At 36.7% G+C, this 19,822-nt stretch overlaps 1 pseudogene; it reads left to right on the top strand.

The window, feature by feature from the left end:
• Positions 1 to 19,573, top strand: part of LOC119234748 (PSME3-interacting protein-like) — a 28,512-nt pseudogene extending 8,939 nt beyond the window's left edge.
• The last annotated feature ends 249 nt before the right edge of the window (positions 19,574 to 19,822 follow it).

The raw sequence follows: 19,822 nt of genomic DNA, 5'->3' as shown, positions 1-19,822 counted from the left end.
GAAAATGTCATGTCAGAGCAAGAGGCTGCTGATTTCTTGAACCCTGGGCTTCACGTGTTGGATCAGTGTACACACAGCAGAAGCTGGGCGGTAAAGAATCCTACAATAAAATAGGTGCAAAGAGGGAAGGCAGGGCAATAGCCTTGTGCGTTCATGAATGATTTATCTGTGCAAGGCCCAGTCCTCTGGGGTGCTGCATATCTTTTATAACTTTTCTGGTTGTAATGAACTTCTCTATTTGAACTAAGTGTGAATAATGTAACTACACAGCTGCCTAAGATTTTATGAGACAGGCCTTTATTTTATACTGATTTCCCAAAAGATGCAAAAAGGAGAGAGAAAGATAAAGAACAAACTTTAAATTTAAAAGGAAACAAGTCACTTTTCCTTATCAGATTGTGGAATTGAGCTTTTTTCTAGTCACAATACTAAGAGTTGTATCTCTGAAAGTGCCATAGAAAGCAATGGAAAAGAATTTTTTTCCCTGTGTATTTACCTCGAGACAGATGCAGGAATGTATTTCTCTTTACAAAGGTTTGATTTGAATGAAAGCATCTCACAACTTACCAGGAATCTCTTATCTATATCATGTTTACTGCTTTTCATGATCATTTAAAAGGCTTCATCATTCAAACAGCTGAAGTATTTCTTATATAAACTATACAACAATAGTGAAAATTTTCAATATCACTCTAACAAAGTAACTGTTTGACTATTAAGAATAACAACGAAAGGATTTAACATTCAGTAAATGTTATATGCCAGACAAGGCCCTAAATTCCTAAACATGTATAAAATCATATAATGCTTAGAACATTCTTTTGAGATGGTGTGATTGTTAATTTTATGTCAACACGACCAGGCCACGGAAGTCATGTATTTTGTCAAACATTATTCTGGATATTTCTGTGAAGATGTTCTGATGGAATTAACATTTAAATCAGCTTTAAGTAAAGCAGATTACCCTCCATAATGTGGGTGGGTCTCATCTAATCAGTTGAAGACCTTACAAGAAAAAGACTGACTCCCCAAGCAAGAAATCTGCCAGCAGACAATTGAATTCAAACTGCAGCTCTTGATGCAATACACACAGTTGTTTCTGTTTTTGTGGAGAACACTGACTAATATTGATAGGTACTGTTATTACTCTTTCTTAGATGAGAAAATTGAAAAATTTTAGCTAAATTTGTCTTGAATCAACTTGTAGTGCCTGACCTGGTTCTTACCAGTTTACTTAGCCTCATTTTCTATTCTACTGTTCAAAACAATTGAACCACAGACACTAAAGAATCCCACAGACCATATATGGTTTGTTTATACAAATATGGTTTGTTTATTCTAATGACAAGAAATATACTAAGAGTAATTGTGAATTAAAGCAATTGTCAGTTCGATTTTGTGTCATCATGAATCCCAGATTCTGCAATTCTTTTAATGTCTTTCATCAACTTTTTATTCCCTAAAGTGGTTTCCTCCCAATTCTGCCAAGATTAAACAATTAGAATTTGACTTACACAATTAAAAATTGCACCATTTTGAAAAAAAAGGGTTGTGTTTTTTTAACTTTAGAGTTTCATTGACAAAGCTTCCTTTAATTAAGTAAAAGATTTCTACAAGAATTATAAGTTTGATATTCTTATTGCTAGATTAATCTCTTCTTAAAAGGCAGGCAGGCTCAATATTCTTCATCTTTTTATTAAAGAAAAGACATATTAAACTGTATATTAAGCTTGATATACATGAAATACTTTTAAAATAATTCCAAGTGCTAGCCAAGGTTTTGATTTTAATAGAATTTCTAATAACTTTGTTCTACCTGCATAATTTTTACAAATTATTTTTTACAATTCTATAAGTAAAACAGAGATAGAAAGTTAAAGAGGCATGAAAGACCAGACAAATATTTAGGATCAGTGAGTCTGTTCAAAAACAAAACCAAGTTATGTTAATATTTTTTGAATATACATTTTCTTTTCCTGCCTTAAGGACTCATTTGACTCAGACGTGTTACTTGATCATTAGTAATAGTATTTCCACATAGAAGGTGATATGTACTCTTACAATACTTCGGTCAAAAAAAAATTGCCAAAGTAAAATGTCTGATGCAGGACATATGGTACCACATTAGACAATCAGACATAGTATTGTCTTTCAGCATGCCTCTCTACTCATTAAGTGCCTTTAGGTGATTAAGAAAATGGTCCCCTTCCTTTAGATAAATGTGAACCACTCAAGGAATGCTGCTTGGAATCTGGTTCTGGCATTAGAATTAAATGTTTCAATCTTGGTTTCTTTTCCTCCTAGCTTGTGTGACTTCAGGCTAATTATTTAGCTTTTCTGGCCTTCGATTTGTTCACAAGCAGCATGGGGATTAATACATCACATTCGAGATCTCTAGAATGCTAACTTCCAGAAGCAGGAAGATTTCACTTAATGACTCTAGCTAAATACATATAATCACAATATGAATTGATTGGGGGGAGGGAGAGCATCCACATGAAAATATAGGCATACATTCCAACTGGCAGCAAGAGAGACAAGAAACCTCCCGGCAAAGCTCAGTAGAATGCTCTGCAGAAAGGGCAGGACCCAATCCAGAGAGTTCCTTGTGTTTGACTGTCTGCAAGGAGGAGTATGGATCGTTTCTCAGAAGGAGAGGCCCTGGTAGCTCTCCCCAAGAGCTGGAGAAGTCTTCAGAACTATTGGCCTGGAGTTCATAAACATCTCCAATTGCCTCAATTTTGGTGCCCATATTTATGCCACTTTTCAGAGGTGTATCAGAACTGTAATAGTGCAGGGAGAGGGGCATTTCAGAACCCCCAAACCTGCCTGTTCTGAATAGGTTCTGCCATCTGCCGCATCAAGAAAAAACATATAAGACCTCTGATGGAAAGAAATGTTTAATACAATTATTGTGCAATACAGAAAAGGGGAAGATAAAGTTACTAAATCAAGCACCCAAAGTCACCCATCCCTTCATGGGTAAACACCCAGCCAAACAGGATTGGCCCAAAGCAGGACTACTGAAGCCCAAAAGCCTGTCACCTTGTGATGGGGACCCACAAGTCAGGGGCTGAAGAGGCCCAGCACATCTAGGACAAAAGAAGAAAATAAGATAAACGCTACCATTGTTAACCTTCTTGTGTTTGATTGTCTCTCACCCACATCTGTTTCAACCAGTCCAGGACAGAGAAACAAGGCCAGACTCGTCTCAAGTCTTCTCTTCTTCCCTGCTGATCTCCACCCTTCCCTGTGTGGGGCAGAGAACCTGGAACCTCCCCTTCCCCTGGGGACCACCCTCTTACAGGACCACCTCTTAATTTTTATTTAGGCAGGGCCTCTGAGCAGCGTCATAAACATGTAGTTGCTTTCTTAATTGATAAAGCAAGTTTTTCTGTCTCATTTATCCCCATCTCTTGGTCAGTTAGGGACATTACAATATCAATTAATATGACAGATATCAATACTCACATCATCATTCCTGCCATCCGTTCTCCACCATTTCTTAAAGCAACTGCTGTTGCTTTAAGTCAACTCTCCATCATTTCTCTCATTAGGGGCCAAATTTCCCTCCCTACACCTGTTTGTTTTTTGTTTGTTTTCGCCCCTGTAATTCTTCCATTTTGCTCCAGGGGGATACATATATTGTCTTAATTTTTTTTAAAAAAAATGAAGACTGGTCTGCCTACATTAAATCCATTAATATCTTTCCCCTGATTTTGACTGTAAGAACTTCTCAGCACTGTAATTACATTAGCCTTGATTCCCACACCTTAACTCAGTTCTGCTCAGCTGAACAGACCTTGCTTTACTGCTGCTCTCTCCAGTCTCTCTTCTGCTTTTCCCTCCCTCACACTGTATGAGGACAGATCAATTGTGCGCTGTCTTCTGTAAACACCACATTTTTTCGATTCCACTGTTTTTCTGCATATTGTCCGTTTTTACTTGAAGTGTTCTCTTTCAGTTATTTCCACCAGGTCCTCCTGCTCCCACGTCTACACACACACACACTCTCTCTCTCTCATCAAAATCAGTTGTCTCCTCTTCTAGAAATATATCCTGACCACAATCTCTCTGGTCCCTTTTTAAATAAAATCACTGAATTTTTAGTTATTTCTGTTAAAGCTCATATTCCAGTTTATTTTAGTTCTTTTTATTCACATTCATCCTTGTAGACACTGTGATTGGTGATGGGTAATCATTGTTTGTGTTTGTTTATCTTTAAAGATTTATTTTATTTATTTATGCACACAAGATATGGGGTATAGGCCAGAGGAGCAGGGGGCTGAGAGAATTCACCAGAGACAGAGTGGGGAGCAGAACAAGTGTATTGACTGAAATACACTGCTGAGGGGAGCAGCAGATGAGACAGGAGAGGTCTGCTGCACCATGTGGGTCACCTCCCTGGCTGGTGATAGCTTCATAGTGCTGAGACTTAACCCCTGCACCACCAAGGAGGCCCCAGCTTTGTTGATCTTTAAATTCCCATCCAACAAAGCTTTGTTTTTATAAGATCTATCACAATGCTCACAGAGTCAAATAAGCACTGGTTTTCATTTTTATCCTATTAAAAGACAGTGTGAAATAGTAAAGTCTACTACTAAGAGAATACCTAGGTCCTAAGCCCTGCTCTTAATATTAGTGAACTATTGCTGTGTTCCTCTTTAATTCTGAGCCTTTATTTCTTTAGCTATAATCCAAAGAGAGTAGATTACCTCTGTAAGGTTTTTTCACTTAAATGCTTAACAAGATTCACGCTTAATTGGTTTATGGCTGCTTGGATGTTTCTACACAATGCCAAATACACAAATGAAAAATAAAAACTCAATTGTCTGGATGTTCTAATACCTGGTGCCAGACAATTCCAATGGGAAATGGTGTGTGAAATGTCTCTGTAAAAATGTCTATTTTTGCATAGTTTATAAAATTCAGAGTTTTTAATACTGCATTACTTCATTTCGATTATCACAATATTCTAGAATTATCCCATTTTTTCCTTATATCTGATGAATGATATGAGGCATAGAGATATTAAGTGATTTGTCCAAATTTACACAGGTAGCAAGAAATGGCTGGAATAAAAATGCCAGTTTTCAAAAAGATGCTTCTACTTTCAAAAATATCAACTATATAATTAAGATTTACACAAAAGATTTTTTTCATTTTTATGAATATTATGGAATCAAAATAGGAAGAACTATCATTTTTATTATAGTCATCCTTTTCAGGACTTTATTTTGGTATTTTTGAAATGAAGGAAAAAAGTATGTGAGGATGGGGAAAGTGGAGGAGAAAAAAAAGAGAAGAATAGAAAAATTGTTAGGTAAAACACTGTTGACTATATATTTTAATAAAACATTTTTAAGCTATTAAAGATATTATTTTTTTCCAAAATGCACTTCTAGGCAGTCTGTGCTAAACTTAAATGTCAAATTTTTTATTTTTTATTCATACATAAATTGTGCATGCCAAAGTTCTGCATTATTATTCAGACCATTGCCAATTGTTCCTCTTCCAGGTTGTCGAGTTCATTTATTTTTGGTTATTACAGTCTGTTCATATTTTTCCAATTCACCCTTTTATTAAATGAGAAAAGCTATCAAATAAATCTATTTAGGAAATGAGCAGCTAGTCCAAAAAAAGCATCTGTAATGCCTCATAATACTGTTCAAAAGTGTTTTTATATCCTGCTGTTCATTCAAAGTCCTAAATCAATTTACTAGCTTGAACATAAGACAATACATCATTTCTAAAAAATCAGTTTTAAAGCATATACCTTCAAAACTCAAATCTTCTGATTAGTTCTGGAGAAGAAAATATCATCACTTTATGGGGGAAAAATAGAGTGAAGAGAATCCAAATTACTATCAAGTAAATAATTCTATAAACTTTTAAATATCTTCCCTGAAGTTCCCTCTTAACACTTGGCACACATTTAATTTTCTTGTCCTTCCTTGGTTTTTGATTATGAAACTATTATTGCAAATGTTTTCTGTGGGTATTTTAGAGAATAATATTATATAAAATAACCCTTCTAAGAAAGTCAAAATATCTTCCTATACTTAAAATCCAAGATGATATGCTACAATTCCTTGAAGACATACTGCTTTTAGCAGAAAAAAAAAAAAGAACATTTACATATGGTCTCTGATCTCATTTGATGCTTGTAACTATGCTGGAAATGTGAATGCAAGTATTTATTGCCTCCATTTTATTGATAAGAGAACAGACTCAGAAAAGGTAAATAAGTCAGAGAAAGAGGCTGAAGACACAGTGAAGGCAAAATTGATGGAGAGATGCCAGAGTCGCAGTATCAAGTTCATGAAAGGAGGAAACTATCATCCCCATAGCCTGGAGGGAAAGAGGAGAGCTGCAGTGTTTGAGTTAACTCTTGTCTAGTTTCTTCTCAGGGGCAGGTCATCAGGCAAGACTGAGAAAAATTGGGCTCAAAAGAAATTGAGAAGGGTGGTGAAGATGTGGAATGGCCTCTGTTAGAAATAGGAGAGTGGGGCCTCCCTGGTGGTGCAAGGGGTTAAGATGCAACCTATGACGCTATCTGCAGCCACTGCACCACAAGTTTGATCCCCCGCCATGGAGCTACCCACATGGTGCAGCAGACCTCTCCTGACTCGCCCGCTGCTCCCCTCAGCAGTGTATTTCAGTCAATCTGCCTGTTCTGTTCCCCACTCTGTCTCTGGTGAATCCTCTCGCCCCCCCACACACACATCCCTCTGGCCTGTATCCCAATTCTTGTATGCATAAATAAATAAATCTTTTTTTAAAAAAAAAAGAAATAGGAGAGCAATTTGGGAAGTAAGTTGCCAATATAAGCATTTAGACGGGTCCATTGACTTGTAAAATAATGATGTATTTTTAAAATACACAATGGAATACTACTCAACTATAAAAAACATGAAATCCTGCAATTTACAACCACATGAAAGAGGGTATTATGCCTATTGAAATAAGTCAGACAAATAAAGATAAACATTGTATGATTTCGTGTGATTTACAGAAAAAACAAACAGATGGACTGAATAAAACAAAAAATAAAAAATAAACGTTTGGACTACAAAACCAGCTAGTGGTTACCTTAAGGAAAGATGGAAGGAGGGTGGGTAAATTGGAAAAAAAAAAGGGGGACATGATATGGTGAAGGACAGATTTGAACTTTTAGGGGAAACCTTACTGTAGTGTATATATATATATATATATACTGATTTTCAACAAAGAACTCCTGCCTTATATAATGTTATAATGTAACATTACTCAAATAAGCATAAATAAAAAAATTTAAAGAAATGCAGTGAGACCTTCTGATACCAGGCTCTCTTCATTAGTTAGGCCGGAGAAGTGTCCACTACTTCTGATCAGCAAGGCCCCATTGCCCTCCAGCCCAGCAGCTGGTGCTGTCCAAACAGGACTTCAGACCGCCTCTATGGGCTGCTGTGGTGTCACCTCAGCGTTCTCACACTATGAGCACCTCCAGCTGCCACCGTAAGTTGAATCCAGGCTCACTGCTTACCAGTGTGCCACCAGCTCCTGGCCGTGGTTGACAAAACAGTGCCATCTTGCACAGGCAGTCTTTGTCTGGTACTACTGAACACTGTAGACACTATCTGGGGTGAGACATCTGACCTCGTCTGGCCTTAGAGACTCTTTCCTTTGCCCTAACCTCCTATTTGTTAGATCATCCCCACTGTAGCTGTACCTGGAGCTTGGCAGCCTCACAATTGCTGGCACACTGGTGAGAACCCACAGAGGGTGACCTGCCCCCATCCTTGGCAATGCTCCTCAGTACTGTTTTAGTAATTGTGCCACCCTGAGAATGAAAACTCAGTTTTTGCTTATCTGGAAATAAAATTTAATGAGCAGTCTACATGTTTATTTACCAAATCTGAAGATTATGACCAGTCCATGTGAAAAGACCTGAAGATTCTGGCATTGGGTGTCTCCCCAAGCATGTACATTAAATGTAATAAAAGCCCCATCCACGTGCGAAGGATTTTCAATCAACTTTACAGTGTTTTTTAAAAGAACTCAATAATCATGAGACTCATTTATCCATTAATAGAAACTGTTTATCATTGACTTGATGTGACCCAAATTACATTTCTTGGTAAGTATGAACCATATAACAACCCATCTCTAAATGTCAATATCCTTAGTGACTCTCTTACCAGGAAAATCCAGTACTTTCCACCCTAGAATGTTTTTCTATCTATCTAAGAATACAGAGATGCTTAGGGAAGAATGTAGAGTGATATGACACTCTTGACTTTATAATTTAATTCTTCAGGGGTTACTGCTAATCCTACTAATTGCCTCTTTTATTGAGGTGAAATTCATATAACATAAAATTAACTTTAGAATGAACAATTCAATGGCATTTACTACATTTACAATGTTGTGCAACCTTTACTCTCTTGAATTCTAACTTTGTTTTGTAATTCATTACTGCTTAATTAATTAATTTTGCTGCTCTAATTGTTCCAGGTTTGGCTGTTAGGAGCTCTTTCAATTGGCTTCTGTGCCCATTTGAAACACACCTGCATCAGTGTATGTGTGGGGTTTGTTCCCAATTCTAATTTTGATTGATATTTGTGTTGCCCTTAATTATCCTTATTATGAATAGTGTTACTAAGGACATTTTTCTACAGCTTTATGTAGAAGTTTACCGAGAAAATTCATGTAAAAATGTGAATTTCTGTATCATAGGGTATGTAATGCCAAATATTTTTCAAATGCGGTAACATTAATTTATCCTCCTCCTAACAGTGTACAAGATGTCATATTGAGTCACATACTTTGTAACACTTGCTATTAACAGACTTCAATTTTTGCAAATTTGGTAGCTGTAAATGAAATTACATTTTATTTCTCTATTTACTAATAGGGTTGAATATATTTTCAAATGCTTATTTGTGATTCATGTTTTCTTCCTGTGAAAGGCTTGTTTGAATATCTTGTCCATTTTCCCATTTAATTTTGTGTCTATTTTCTTATTGATTGATAGGAATTCTGTGCCCATGGTATGAATCACAAAAAGATATCTTCCGTCGATCTGTCTTTTCACTTTCTGTCAAGTGTCTTTAATAAGGAAACAATTCTTAAATGTCAATGTATTTTTTGTCACTCTATGACTAATAAAATCATGAAGATGTTTCTCAAAATGGTTTTTAAGTTTTAATATTTTGATTTTACATTTAAGTCTGATTTCTTCTGAAACTGAAATTTGGTCTATAAAGTAGACATTCAGTTTTATTTTTGGTTATTATAAGTAGTTCTCCTATGAAAATTTTGTACATCTCATGCAGGAGGTTATTAGAAAATACATCTAGGAAGAATTCATGTGCAATAGCATAGTTAATAATGCCAGCTATTTTACTAAATATCCACTCTTTTCCCCAATGATCTGCTTGTGGTTATCTGAGATTGTGTATTTCATTGATTCTTTGCTATTCACATAAATTTTAGAATCTGTTTGTCAAGTTTCCTAAAATCCATGTTGAAATATGCTTTGAATTGAATTAAATCTATAGATCAATATGGAGAGAATTTACATCTCTACAAAATTGAGTTTCCTGTTTATGGTGATGATTTATCTTTCCATCTGCTTAAGTATTTTTGATGTTTTATCAAATGAGAAATTTAAATTAGAACTTTTGCACCTCCTTTGTTACATTTTACTACTAGATATTTTATAATGTTTGTGGCATTAAAATGATAATTTAAATTACATTTTTAATTGCTTATCACTAGTTAAGAGAAATTTAATTTTTGTATGGTGCTTTTGCAGTTAGGCATTCTCCCCCCGCAAATTGCATTCTATTTTCAGAATAAATTGGTCTTACATTTCTATGTATATGGTAATATCATCTATAAAGGCTAACATTTTACTTTTTTACTTTTTTTTTTTTTGCTGCAGTGGCAAAGATAGACCAAACATTTTGACATGGGAGAAAGTATAAATGAAATTTAAAAAAAAAAAAATTGATGAGGTCATGTGAAATAAAAAGTAGCCAGTAGCCAATCAAAGCCACAAAAATTTGAGCATCAAAACAAATATTGCAAGTAAGAGACTATAAAGCATTGAATAAAATAGGAATCTATGTGACTATACTAACATAAATAAAATGACAAGCAAAGCTCTTTCTCATAATAGAATATGAGTTAATAATGTAGAAGTAATGACAGGATCAGAAAACATCCATTTGGTCATTACAATAATACTTATTTCAGACAATTATTATCAATGACTGCTAAAGAAAATGGGTAAAATCTTAATGTGAAACAGTACACTTACATGATCTTAAAGGATATGGCAATACCTCTAGCCAAAGACCACCAGGAACTCACCTGTAACTGAACAAGTAAAATTTATTTCTTATTGCAACAAAGGTGAATGAATGTCACAAGGAAATGTGAGCAATCTCCATAAGGAGGTGTTGCAAGGGACTTGCTACAAGATTTCCACTTGTGCTAGGTGAGTTTTGAGAGAGTTTATGGAAAGGGGATTTATTTTGGATTGAGATAGTTCTATGATTGGGAATCAATATATTTCATCTTGAAGAAGAGAAGAGTAAGCAAGACTAGTAATCAGTTAAAAAAACAGCAATCACTTATAATGGCAGGATATGGGATATTTGTTGATTTTGTGGTTTGGACAATATTCATGCTCTATTCTGTGTTCAAACCCTAACCCAGGAAGTTTATAACAATATCAAGACCTACATGATATTATCAGGCCAACTCCCAGATTAGGAACCATTTTTTCTCTTATTCATAGGACAATTGCATAGTCTTAAAGTGTCTCTTACACACAAGATACTTGCTAATTTCCAAGATAAAAATAGTAACTCTGCAGTGGAAAAATGTAGCAAATGTTACTTCAACCAAGTGATCAAAACTAACATCATCAGTAAAGGACAATAAACACCACATGCCTCCTGACATAAGGTGTTGATAAAATGAAGGCATCACATTAGCTGGACTGTTGCCAAATATGCATAGCCAGAATCTGATCATGGAGAAACATCAGACAAATCAAACTGATAAAAATTCTACAAAATAGGTAACATTTTTTCTTCAAAAAAAATCAAGATCATGACAAACCGTAAAACTATTCCTCATGAAAGGACATTAAAGCGACGTGACAAATATGTGCAATGTATGACTCTAAAGGGCCTGAGTCATTATTTTTCTTTGCTATAAATTGTGGAACCGCTGTCAATAGCAATAAGATCTGAATTTAGTGCTACCTCAATGCAGTTTCCTGATGTTGATTACTGTGATTATGTAAGAAAATGTCTTGTTTTAGGAAATGACACCAAAACATCTGAAATAAAGTATCATTAATCTGCAATTTATTCTCAAACTTCTCAAGAAATACTAATAATAGTGATTAAAAAGTAAAAGAAGAGCAAGTAGAATAAAATATTAATACTTGCTATCTCTGAGAAAAGCTTGTATGGAAATTCTTCGGACTAATTTTTGCAACTTTCTTGTACATCTGAAATTATTTTTAAAGAAAAAGTTTTTTTTTTTTAAAGATTTATTTATTTATACAAGCACTGGGTACAGTCAGAAGCGCGGGAGGGTAAGAGAATTCACCAGAGTCAGAGTGGAGAGCAGAGCAGGCAGACTGACGAAATACACTGCTGAGGGGAGCAGCGGGCACAGCAGCAGACGTCTGCGCACCATGTGGGACCCTCACCCAGTGGCCAGGGATCGAACCGGCGCTGCAGAGGCTGCGGGCAGCTTTGCAACCCAGCACTCAACCGCTGCGCCACTGGAGAGGCCCGAAAAAGTTTTTTAAATACCAGAAGAAACTTATTTACAAGAATGTTCATTGCATTAGTAATGGTGAAAAATGTGAAGAAACTTCTCAGAGTTCTCTTAAATATTAGTCCTATATTAAGATCAGCCTGAACCTAGTTAATAACAACACAACTTGCTCTCAGAAGGGAAAAAAAATCACAAAATATATTACCTGACTCTTTTGGCATGTATATGTTTGTTAACTGTTTTTGTACGTATGTTTCAAATGTTTGAGTTTTTGATAGGCCCCCAACACTTCTGAAAGCTAGCAGAAACATTACTAGAGTTCAGTGTCATGACCGAGTATTCTTTGCACGTAAAATAGCTTTTTAGGTCTATGCTTGATTATCATCTTTCTATAAAATCCTTTCATCATCTCTAAGCATATGTAGGAAAGTTTTTTCTAGATTATTGTGATGGTGAGTTATGGTTCAAGTTGGCTAAACTGTAGTACCCACTTATTCAATCAAGCACTAATCAAGGAGTTGTTATGAAGTATTTTGTAGATGTGATTAGAGTCAATCATCAACTAACTTTAAGAAAGTGAGATTGTCCTAAATAATCTGGATTGGCCAGATTTGATCTGAATTCAGTTGAATGGAGTTAAGAGTAGAGCTGAGGCTTCTTTGAGGAAAGAGTTCCATCTGTAGATTGCTGCCTCAACCTCTGCCAAGAATTTTCAGTCTGCCTTTCCTGAAAGCATGGTCTATAAATTTCAGACCTGCCTATTGACTCCCACAATTGTATAATCAGTTACATACTGGCTCTGCTTCTTTAGTTAAACATTGACTGATACAGTTATTATGCATATTCGAACTCCCTGACATTGATCTTGAAATAAGTTTTAAGAAGTCTTTGCTCTAGGCCTCCCCGATGGTACAGCACTGCTCTGTGAAGTTATCCGCAGCCTCTGCAGTGCTGGTTCGATTCCTGGCTGGCCAAGGAGAGTCCCACATGGCGTGGCAGCAGACCTCTCCTGTCTCTCCTGCTGCTCCCTTCAGCAGTGTATTTCAGTCAGTCTGCCTGTTCTGTTCCCCACTCTGTCTCTGGTGAATCCTCTCACCACACCATCCCCCCGCACCTCTGGCCTGTACCCCAACTCTTGTATAAAATTAAATAAATCTTTAAAAAAAAGAAGTCATTGCTATAAAATCATTGAATAGTACTTATATAGTATGCTTACATGAGTGAATTTTATAGTATATGAATTATATTATATATCAATAAATTGCTACCAAAAAGAAAAACAGGAAGACAGGGAGGGAGAGAAGGAGGGATGGAGGGAGTGAGGGAGGAAATGGGACAATAAAGCCTCTGTTCATGTTATCATTTGGCAGATAAAGATGGTCTTTGCTTCCACTCTGGCAGTTCTACCAGCTATCACCACTACCTCTAATTGAGGATCTATTAAGTTAGAACCATCTGAAACTGATGGTTTTGACAGTTTTGACTTATAAAATCTAGAATTACGTATGATTCCACTCAATGATTTCATTCTTTTCTTATTTTAATGACCTGCAGAAGTTTTTGCTTTGTTAAAACAAGAAAACATAAGACAAAAGTTTTAAACCACCAAGTCGTAGCTAACTATACAGAGCAATTCAGGAGCAGTTTAATTTTATTTTGATTGAGAAGAGATACTAAATAAATCAGAGTGGATTTATGTGAATCAGAAAAAGGCAACCAGCACAATTTTGTGAGCATGAATGGATGTAGCTGGTGAGTTAACAAAGGTTTTGTCTTTCTACTTTACATCTTCCTACATACCATACCTAGAGCCAATTGCCATGAAATATTACAATAATTGTGGGTTATGTTAAAGGGTTCTTAGTGAAAAAGAAGTTAGAGATAAGACCAGTAATGTATAAAACAGAAGTATAACAATTTATAATCTTTTAAGTGAAAATTTTCCCTTATGTTCTATTGAATATAAATATTTTATGTATTTTGTTAACATAATAGAATCTAATGTCCTATAATCTGAACATAAGGGCATAGCATTTATTATGTATCTAATGTGTAGTAAATACAAAATGAGAATTGACTATAGTTTATCATGGTCTTTCTTCCCACATGATTAATGAAAATTTTGAACTGCTTGCTTTTTTTTTCCTTAATATTTAGCACAATCATGGGCCTCCCTTGGTGGCGCAGAAGTTGAGCGCTGGGCTGCGAAGCTGCCCACAGCCTCTGCAGCACTGGTTCCATCCCCGGCTGCCGGTGAGGGTCCCACATGGCTAGACAGACCTCTCCTGCCATGCCCACTGCTCCCCTCAGCAATGTATTTCATCAATCTGCCTGTTCTGCTCCCCACTCTGGCTCTGGTGAATTCTCTCACCCTCCCGCGCTTCTGACTGTACCCAGTGCTTGTATAAATAAATAAATAAATCTTAAAATATTTAGCACAATCACACATATAGTAGTTTCTCAATAAAATCTTCTTAAACAAATGAGTTTTAAAAAATACCTTAAAATAATTCCTGTGCCAGAAAGCCTGGGATATTTAAAGAGCAAGCCCTAAGTGAGTCATGCATTTATTTAGTTTAAAAAGTATCAAATGTAAAAAAATAAAATAAAAAATAAAAAATGAAAAGAATCAAATGTATTTCTATATCTAGTTTCATTTTAAAATTGAACTGTCGAGCTTTTCTTATAACAAAATTATTGTCAGAGGTGGGGAAAACAGTAATAAGCTATTACATACTGACAGTAAATAAAAATAATGCATTTATAGAAGTCACTCTTAATATAGTACAAGTTCCAGTTTATACTACTTAACTGAAGGAAATATCTTTTAGTTTTTTACATCTAATTTTGACACAGTCTCAATATGACATAACTTACTTTTTCATCAATTGTTACTGTGACCAAAACATTTTTTCAAATTTTATGACATTGTTTGCTGCTTACTAAGTATGACTTAACTATTTGTCTTGAAATTTTAATTTTTACTTTAAACCTGTTTGATCCAAGTACGGAATATCATATGTGCTAAAATGAAGACTGAAATAAAGAGCAAATATGACATCTATATAATCAGCAAACTAGCTAATGAGACATTTGTACTATTTCACATTTATTCTTAGCACAAGTAAGAATAAACTGATTTCAAAGACTATACTACTTGGTATTTTTACTGCAAGCTTTAAATCATTGTAAGTTTTCTAAATATGTCTATGTTCTTAAGTACAAAATTGTTATACCCAGCAGGTGGTATTCTACAGTGTCAAGATAATTCTTTATAAAATTAGGTTTAAAAATGCAGTATGTCTGATAATTACTAGTATTTCAAAGACCAACATCAGAAAAAATGCAGAAAATAGAAGTTCTCACTGATTAATATTTTGTTTTGAGAAAGCCAGAAATATTCTATTCCAAGAAATAAGCAATTACGATAAAAGATGTGATTAATCTTCTATATCTGTTTTAAGTCAAAGTTCATTTTTCACCTCAGAGAAGATAGTTCCATTTTTTGCATTCTTAATTTCTTTCATCCAGAACATGATCCCATTGTAAACTATTATTTGAATAAAATTCATAATCTAAAGTCATTTTTCTCCATAGTATGTGTTCAGTGTGTTTAGTGCATTTGTAAGATAGCAAATGTCTAAGTCAATTATAAAGAATTTGTAGCTCAAAAAATGCTAATTTATAATAATTATCAACAAATACCAAACAACTTCAATACCCAAGCCTGAAAGTAATGACAGTACTGAGGATGGAACTAAAGTAATTCTTCCGCATCGTCAGATTTCAGTGACTGAATAGCACTTGCATAAAATCCAAAAAAGAAACCCTTTGTGGGGTGTTCCAAAGCGTCATCATTGACCATGTGATTTTCTCAGGTTGAGGAGTCTGATGATTCTATTATTGGTTGTTTCACTTTTGCAATATTTTTTGACATTTTAGTTTCTTTGCTCCTTTTCCCTGGCCTGGGTCTTCAGGGCCTTTTTCCAGGACAGCTCGCACCTGCTAGGTACCTGGTGTAGGGACCACTAGCTGCTGTAAGGAAGTCCACCAAATGACACCCCCTAAGCTTTATTCTCTCTTAAATCTCTGTAGCTTGAGTCTCCATCTCTAACCACGTCCTGCGTTACTAGCGAGCCAATCACAATTTCAGATCTCTTTTTTTGTTCTGCAACTTCAATTTTTTTTTCCATCCAAGAGGATGGAAAGGCCTAGATTTCTGTTGATGGCACTTCACCACCTGTCTTACCTCCTCTGTCTTTCCCTGCCTTCTGCCCCTTTCCTGCTCCCTCTTCCTTATCTGCCCCAACTGGCCAACTGCCCTGGGGGTTATGTTCACCCTGACCCTCAGCCTTGGAGAGTACAGGTCCCTCATTTCTGCTTCTGTGAGTGTGACTGGGCAAGTAGAGGGTTCCTGGGAAGCCTGGGTGCTCTCCCTCCCCCCACACACACTTTGGGCTGCCAGTAGGTGGTGGCCTTCTCTGGGCACCCTGCAAAGCCAGGGCCTCCACCAACCTCCTTACATTATATCAGGACTTCCTATTCCCAATTTATCAAGTCATCTTTTTTTTTTTTTTTTAATACCAACCACTGCAGTCAGGAGGCCATTTAATAATGAGACATTAAAATTTCTTTTGTTGTATTTCTTTGAAATCTTGAGATAAATAATTCCTTCAAAAATGTGTCAATAAAAGATTGAACTTAGCATTTTGAGGGAAGAGCCTTTCGATTGGGCAATTTCAGGAAACACCCTTTATTAGAATGTGGTTCCCATGGGATTGATTTCTCTCTGGGTCAACAAACATCAATCATTGAGTTAACTATGATTCATTAAGTTATATTAAGTAGCAGTGACTGATGGCATTTTCTCCCTTAATGAATTTTCTGGTTGCAGGCAAAAGCAATTCAAATTCATTCCAGAAACCTTAGAGCCACATCAGATAGTAGGTATTTGAAGTATGCTTATGTTGTTTGTGATGGCAGTGATGTTTCTTACAGTGAAAACATGTTTCTAATGTAATAACTGATCCTTTCAACCTGCCTTAGCTCTTCAGTTTGCTCACAGCTGCAAGGGTGCTCACTATCTGACCAACACAGCAGCAGCAGGACACAGTGCCACTATTCAATCATTCTTTCTTGTCCTTGTAGGATAGTGGTATTTTCTCAGTATTGTCCTGCCAAAAACATTTTGATTGTGCCACTAAGTACTTGCTATAGAAAATGTTCCTTCCAGAAACAACCCCCATCCAAAAGTCCTGCTCACTTCTCTTAGGTTTAGCACCCTCATACTGTCTTTTATCAAGCAAACTTTGATTTTAAATAAACAATAATAAAAAATATAATATTTTCACCTAAGTGTATTACCTACATATATATAAACAAAGCAGAAAGACAAAATATCTCTTATTGCATTAGATTCTTGACTAATTCTTGACTGGGCACTCATTTCATCATGAAGTTTTAAAAATAACATTCAGGACATTGGTACTACATAATTGCTGCCCTTCCCACTTCTCTGCCTTCAAAATTGCAGTTTCTAACTTCTCTACTTTCTACTACCAAAATCTCTCATCTATACCCATTCTCCATTAATATGATCAATAATCTAGCTCAGAACTCAACTGGTGGTCTCAACTCTTTAGATCTAGAGGGAATATCAAAATGTTAATAACATTGCTTATTTTCTCCTACAAATAGGAACTTATATTTTTAGTGTTTAGTGTTTGAGGAAATCTAAAGTGATATGTTACTACTGATTTTTTAAATTCATTTAAGTGGATACACACATTATCATAACAATGTCTGCATAGATCTCCCAGTATTATTTATGTGTGCTGTGCCTTTGCCTTCCCAGTGCCTCTCTCTTATTTGAAAAACAGGCTGCTCTGGGGCTATGTTTCCTTTGCCACTGAAATCAACCTTGGGTCTTGGTGCAATGGCTGTGCTCCATCTGCAAGCCCCACTCCTAACATCAGGGAGTGGCCCAGGACTTCGGCCAGCTGGAGTACTCAAAGTTGCTTCCCGTGACTAGGAGAAGATCCCTTTTGTGCTGAGCGTAAAGCCACAAGAAAGTGAACCAAAATGCTGGCAAGAGCTGTCTCCTTATAACACTGCAAAGGTTGGACTGGCAGGGGGTACCTTCACTGTGGTAAGCCAGCAGCCCTTAAGATGGCAGTTTGGGGTGGTTGCCTCAGAGGTGAGTGGGTCCCGAATGATGGGAGGGAGACCATGTTGGATGGAGGCGAGTTTAAGATCCAGCATAGGGCCTCCCTGGTGGTGCAAGGGTTTAAGACACAACCTATGAAGCTGTCCACAGCTGCTGCAGCATGAGTTCAATTTCCCACCAGGGAGCTACCCACATGGCGCCTCAGAACTCTCCTGACTCACCCGCTCTTCCCCTCAGCAGTGTATTTCAGTCTACCTGTTCTGCTCCCCACTCTATCTCTGGTGAATCCTCTCACACCACGCACCTCTGGCCTGTACCCCAGTTCTTGTATGCATAAATAAATAAATCTTTTAAAAAAATCCAGCATAGTGAGATTTTTCACCAGCTTTAGAAGAGATGATTTTTTCCCCCCCTTTGAGTCCCATATGAAATACAAGTGATTGTCCCATTGTAGATGGAAGGGAAGATGGTGATCTTGTTATTTAAAAAAAAGTTTGTGTGCAGGAAGAACTAGACAAATGCCACAAAAGGAGGCAAGAGAAATGGGAGAGAGTTCAAAAACCAGAAGATCCAGAAGAATGTCTACGACTCTGGGTCTGTATATGAAAGGCTGCAGCAATGGAAAGGGGAGGCATTGCCAGTGTGTGGAGGAGTTCTGGTTGCGAAGCTGCCGGCTGCCTCTGCAGCGCCGGTTCGATCCCCGGCTGCTCCCCGGCCACTGGAGGAGGGTCCCACATGGCGCGCAGACCTCTCCTGCCGCCCGCTGCTCCCCTCAGCAGTGTACTTCGGTCCTTCTGCCTGCTCTGCTCCCCGCTCTGGCTCTGGGGAATTCTCTCACCCTCCCGCGCTTCTGACTGTACCCAGTGCATGTATAAATCAATCAATCCATCTTGTATAAATAAATAAATCTTAAAAAAAAAAAAAAGTATGGTACAAGGTTTAGATGAAGATGAGCTCAAATTGTTTGATGAGGTTTTTTGGCAACAAGAGCTAACAGAAAAGCAAGGGAGAGAAAAATTGAAAGAACTGAAGGAATGCGAACGTAATCTCAACAAGGCTGGAATCCCTCCAGAAAACAAGTGGGACTTGGAGTAGAAACCAACTGTGATATCCACAGAAACCAAGAACAAGAAAAAAAAAAGAAAAAGAAAAAGAAAAAAAATAAATAAAAATAAAAAATTAAAAAATAAAAATAAAAATAAAAAAAAAGAAACCAAGAACAAGATCTCCAAGGCAAAGCTGTTGGTGAGAGCTGTGAAGATTAAGAGCAATAGTGTGAAAAGACTGAAGTTGGGCACTGACCAAATGACAAGAATCAAGAGTCACATCCCCATGGGTCCTTCCATTCACTGCCCCTCTGCTGTTTTAAATCAACAGTGTCCCAAGCTTGGCGCACTCTGGGAGCGGGGAGGCGGGGACTCAGTCCAGCTAGACAGCGAAGGCTCAGTCACCACCACCCACAAGATCATTTTCTCCATCTTCCAAACCACCACCTTCCTTGAGCCCCACAGCTCTGTGCCTTACCTCCATGAGCTTCTTGCCCTGAATAGACCCAAGCTTCATTCTAAAGTCTGTTCTCCCCTAGAAAACTACATCCCCTACTTCCTGTACACACAATAACATGATTTCATCTAAAAATGTGAAACCTAAATAAAGTCAGAATGAAGCCAACACTAGAGAACAGAAGAACTGCAAGATGAAAAAGAAAGTATTTTCTGCTTTTTTTTTTTTTTTTTTTGCATAAGCAGGTTTAAGTTAAATTTCTGTTGTTTTAAACTTCTCTGCCTAGGTTACAACATTGAGAAAACAGGGTCTGAGAAAAACAACTGAATAATCAAATTAGTGTTTTAATTAGAGATAATATCATCA

This window comes from Talpa occidentalis, unplaced genomic scaffold (genome assembly GCF_014898055.3).
Source record: "Talpa occidentalis isolate TD23 unplaced genomic scaffold, MPIMG_talOcc4v2.1 talOcc4.8, whole genome shotgun sequence".
Taxonomy (NCBI): domain Eukaryota; kingdom Metazoa; phylum Chordata; class Mammalia; order Eulipotyphla; family Talpidae; genus Talpa; species Talpa occidentalis.
This window is presented reverse-complemented; position numbering and strand designations above follow the sequence as displayed.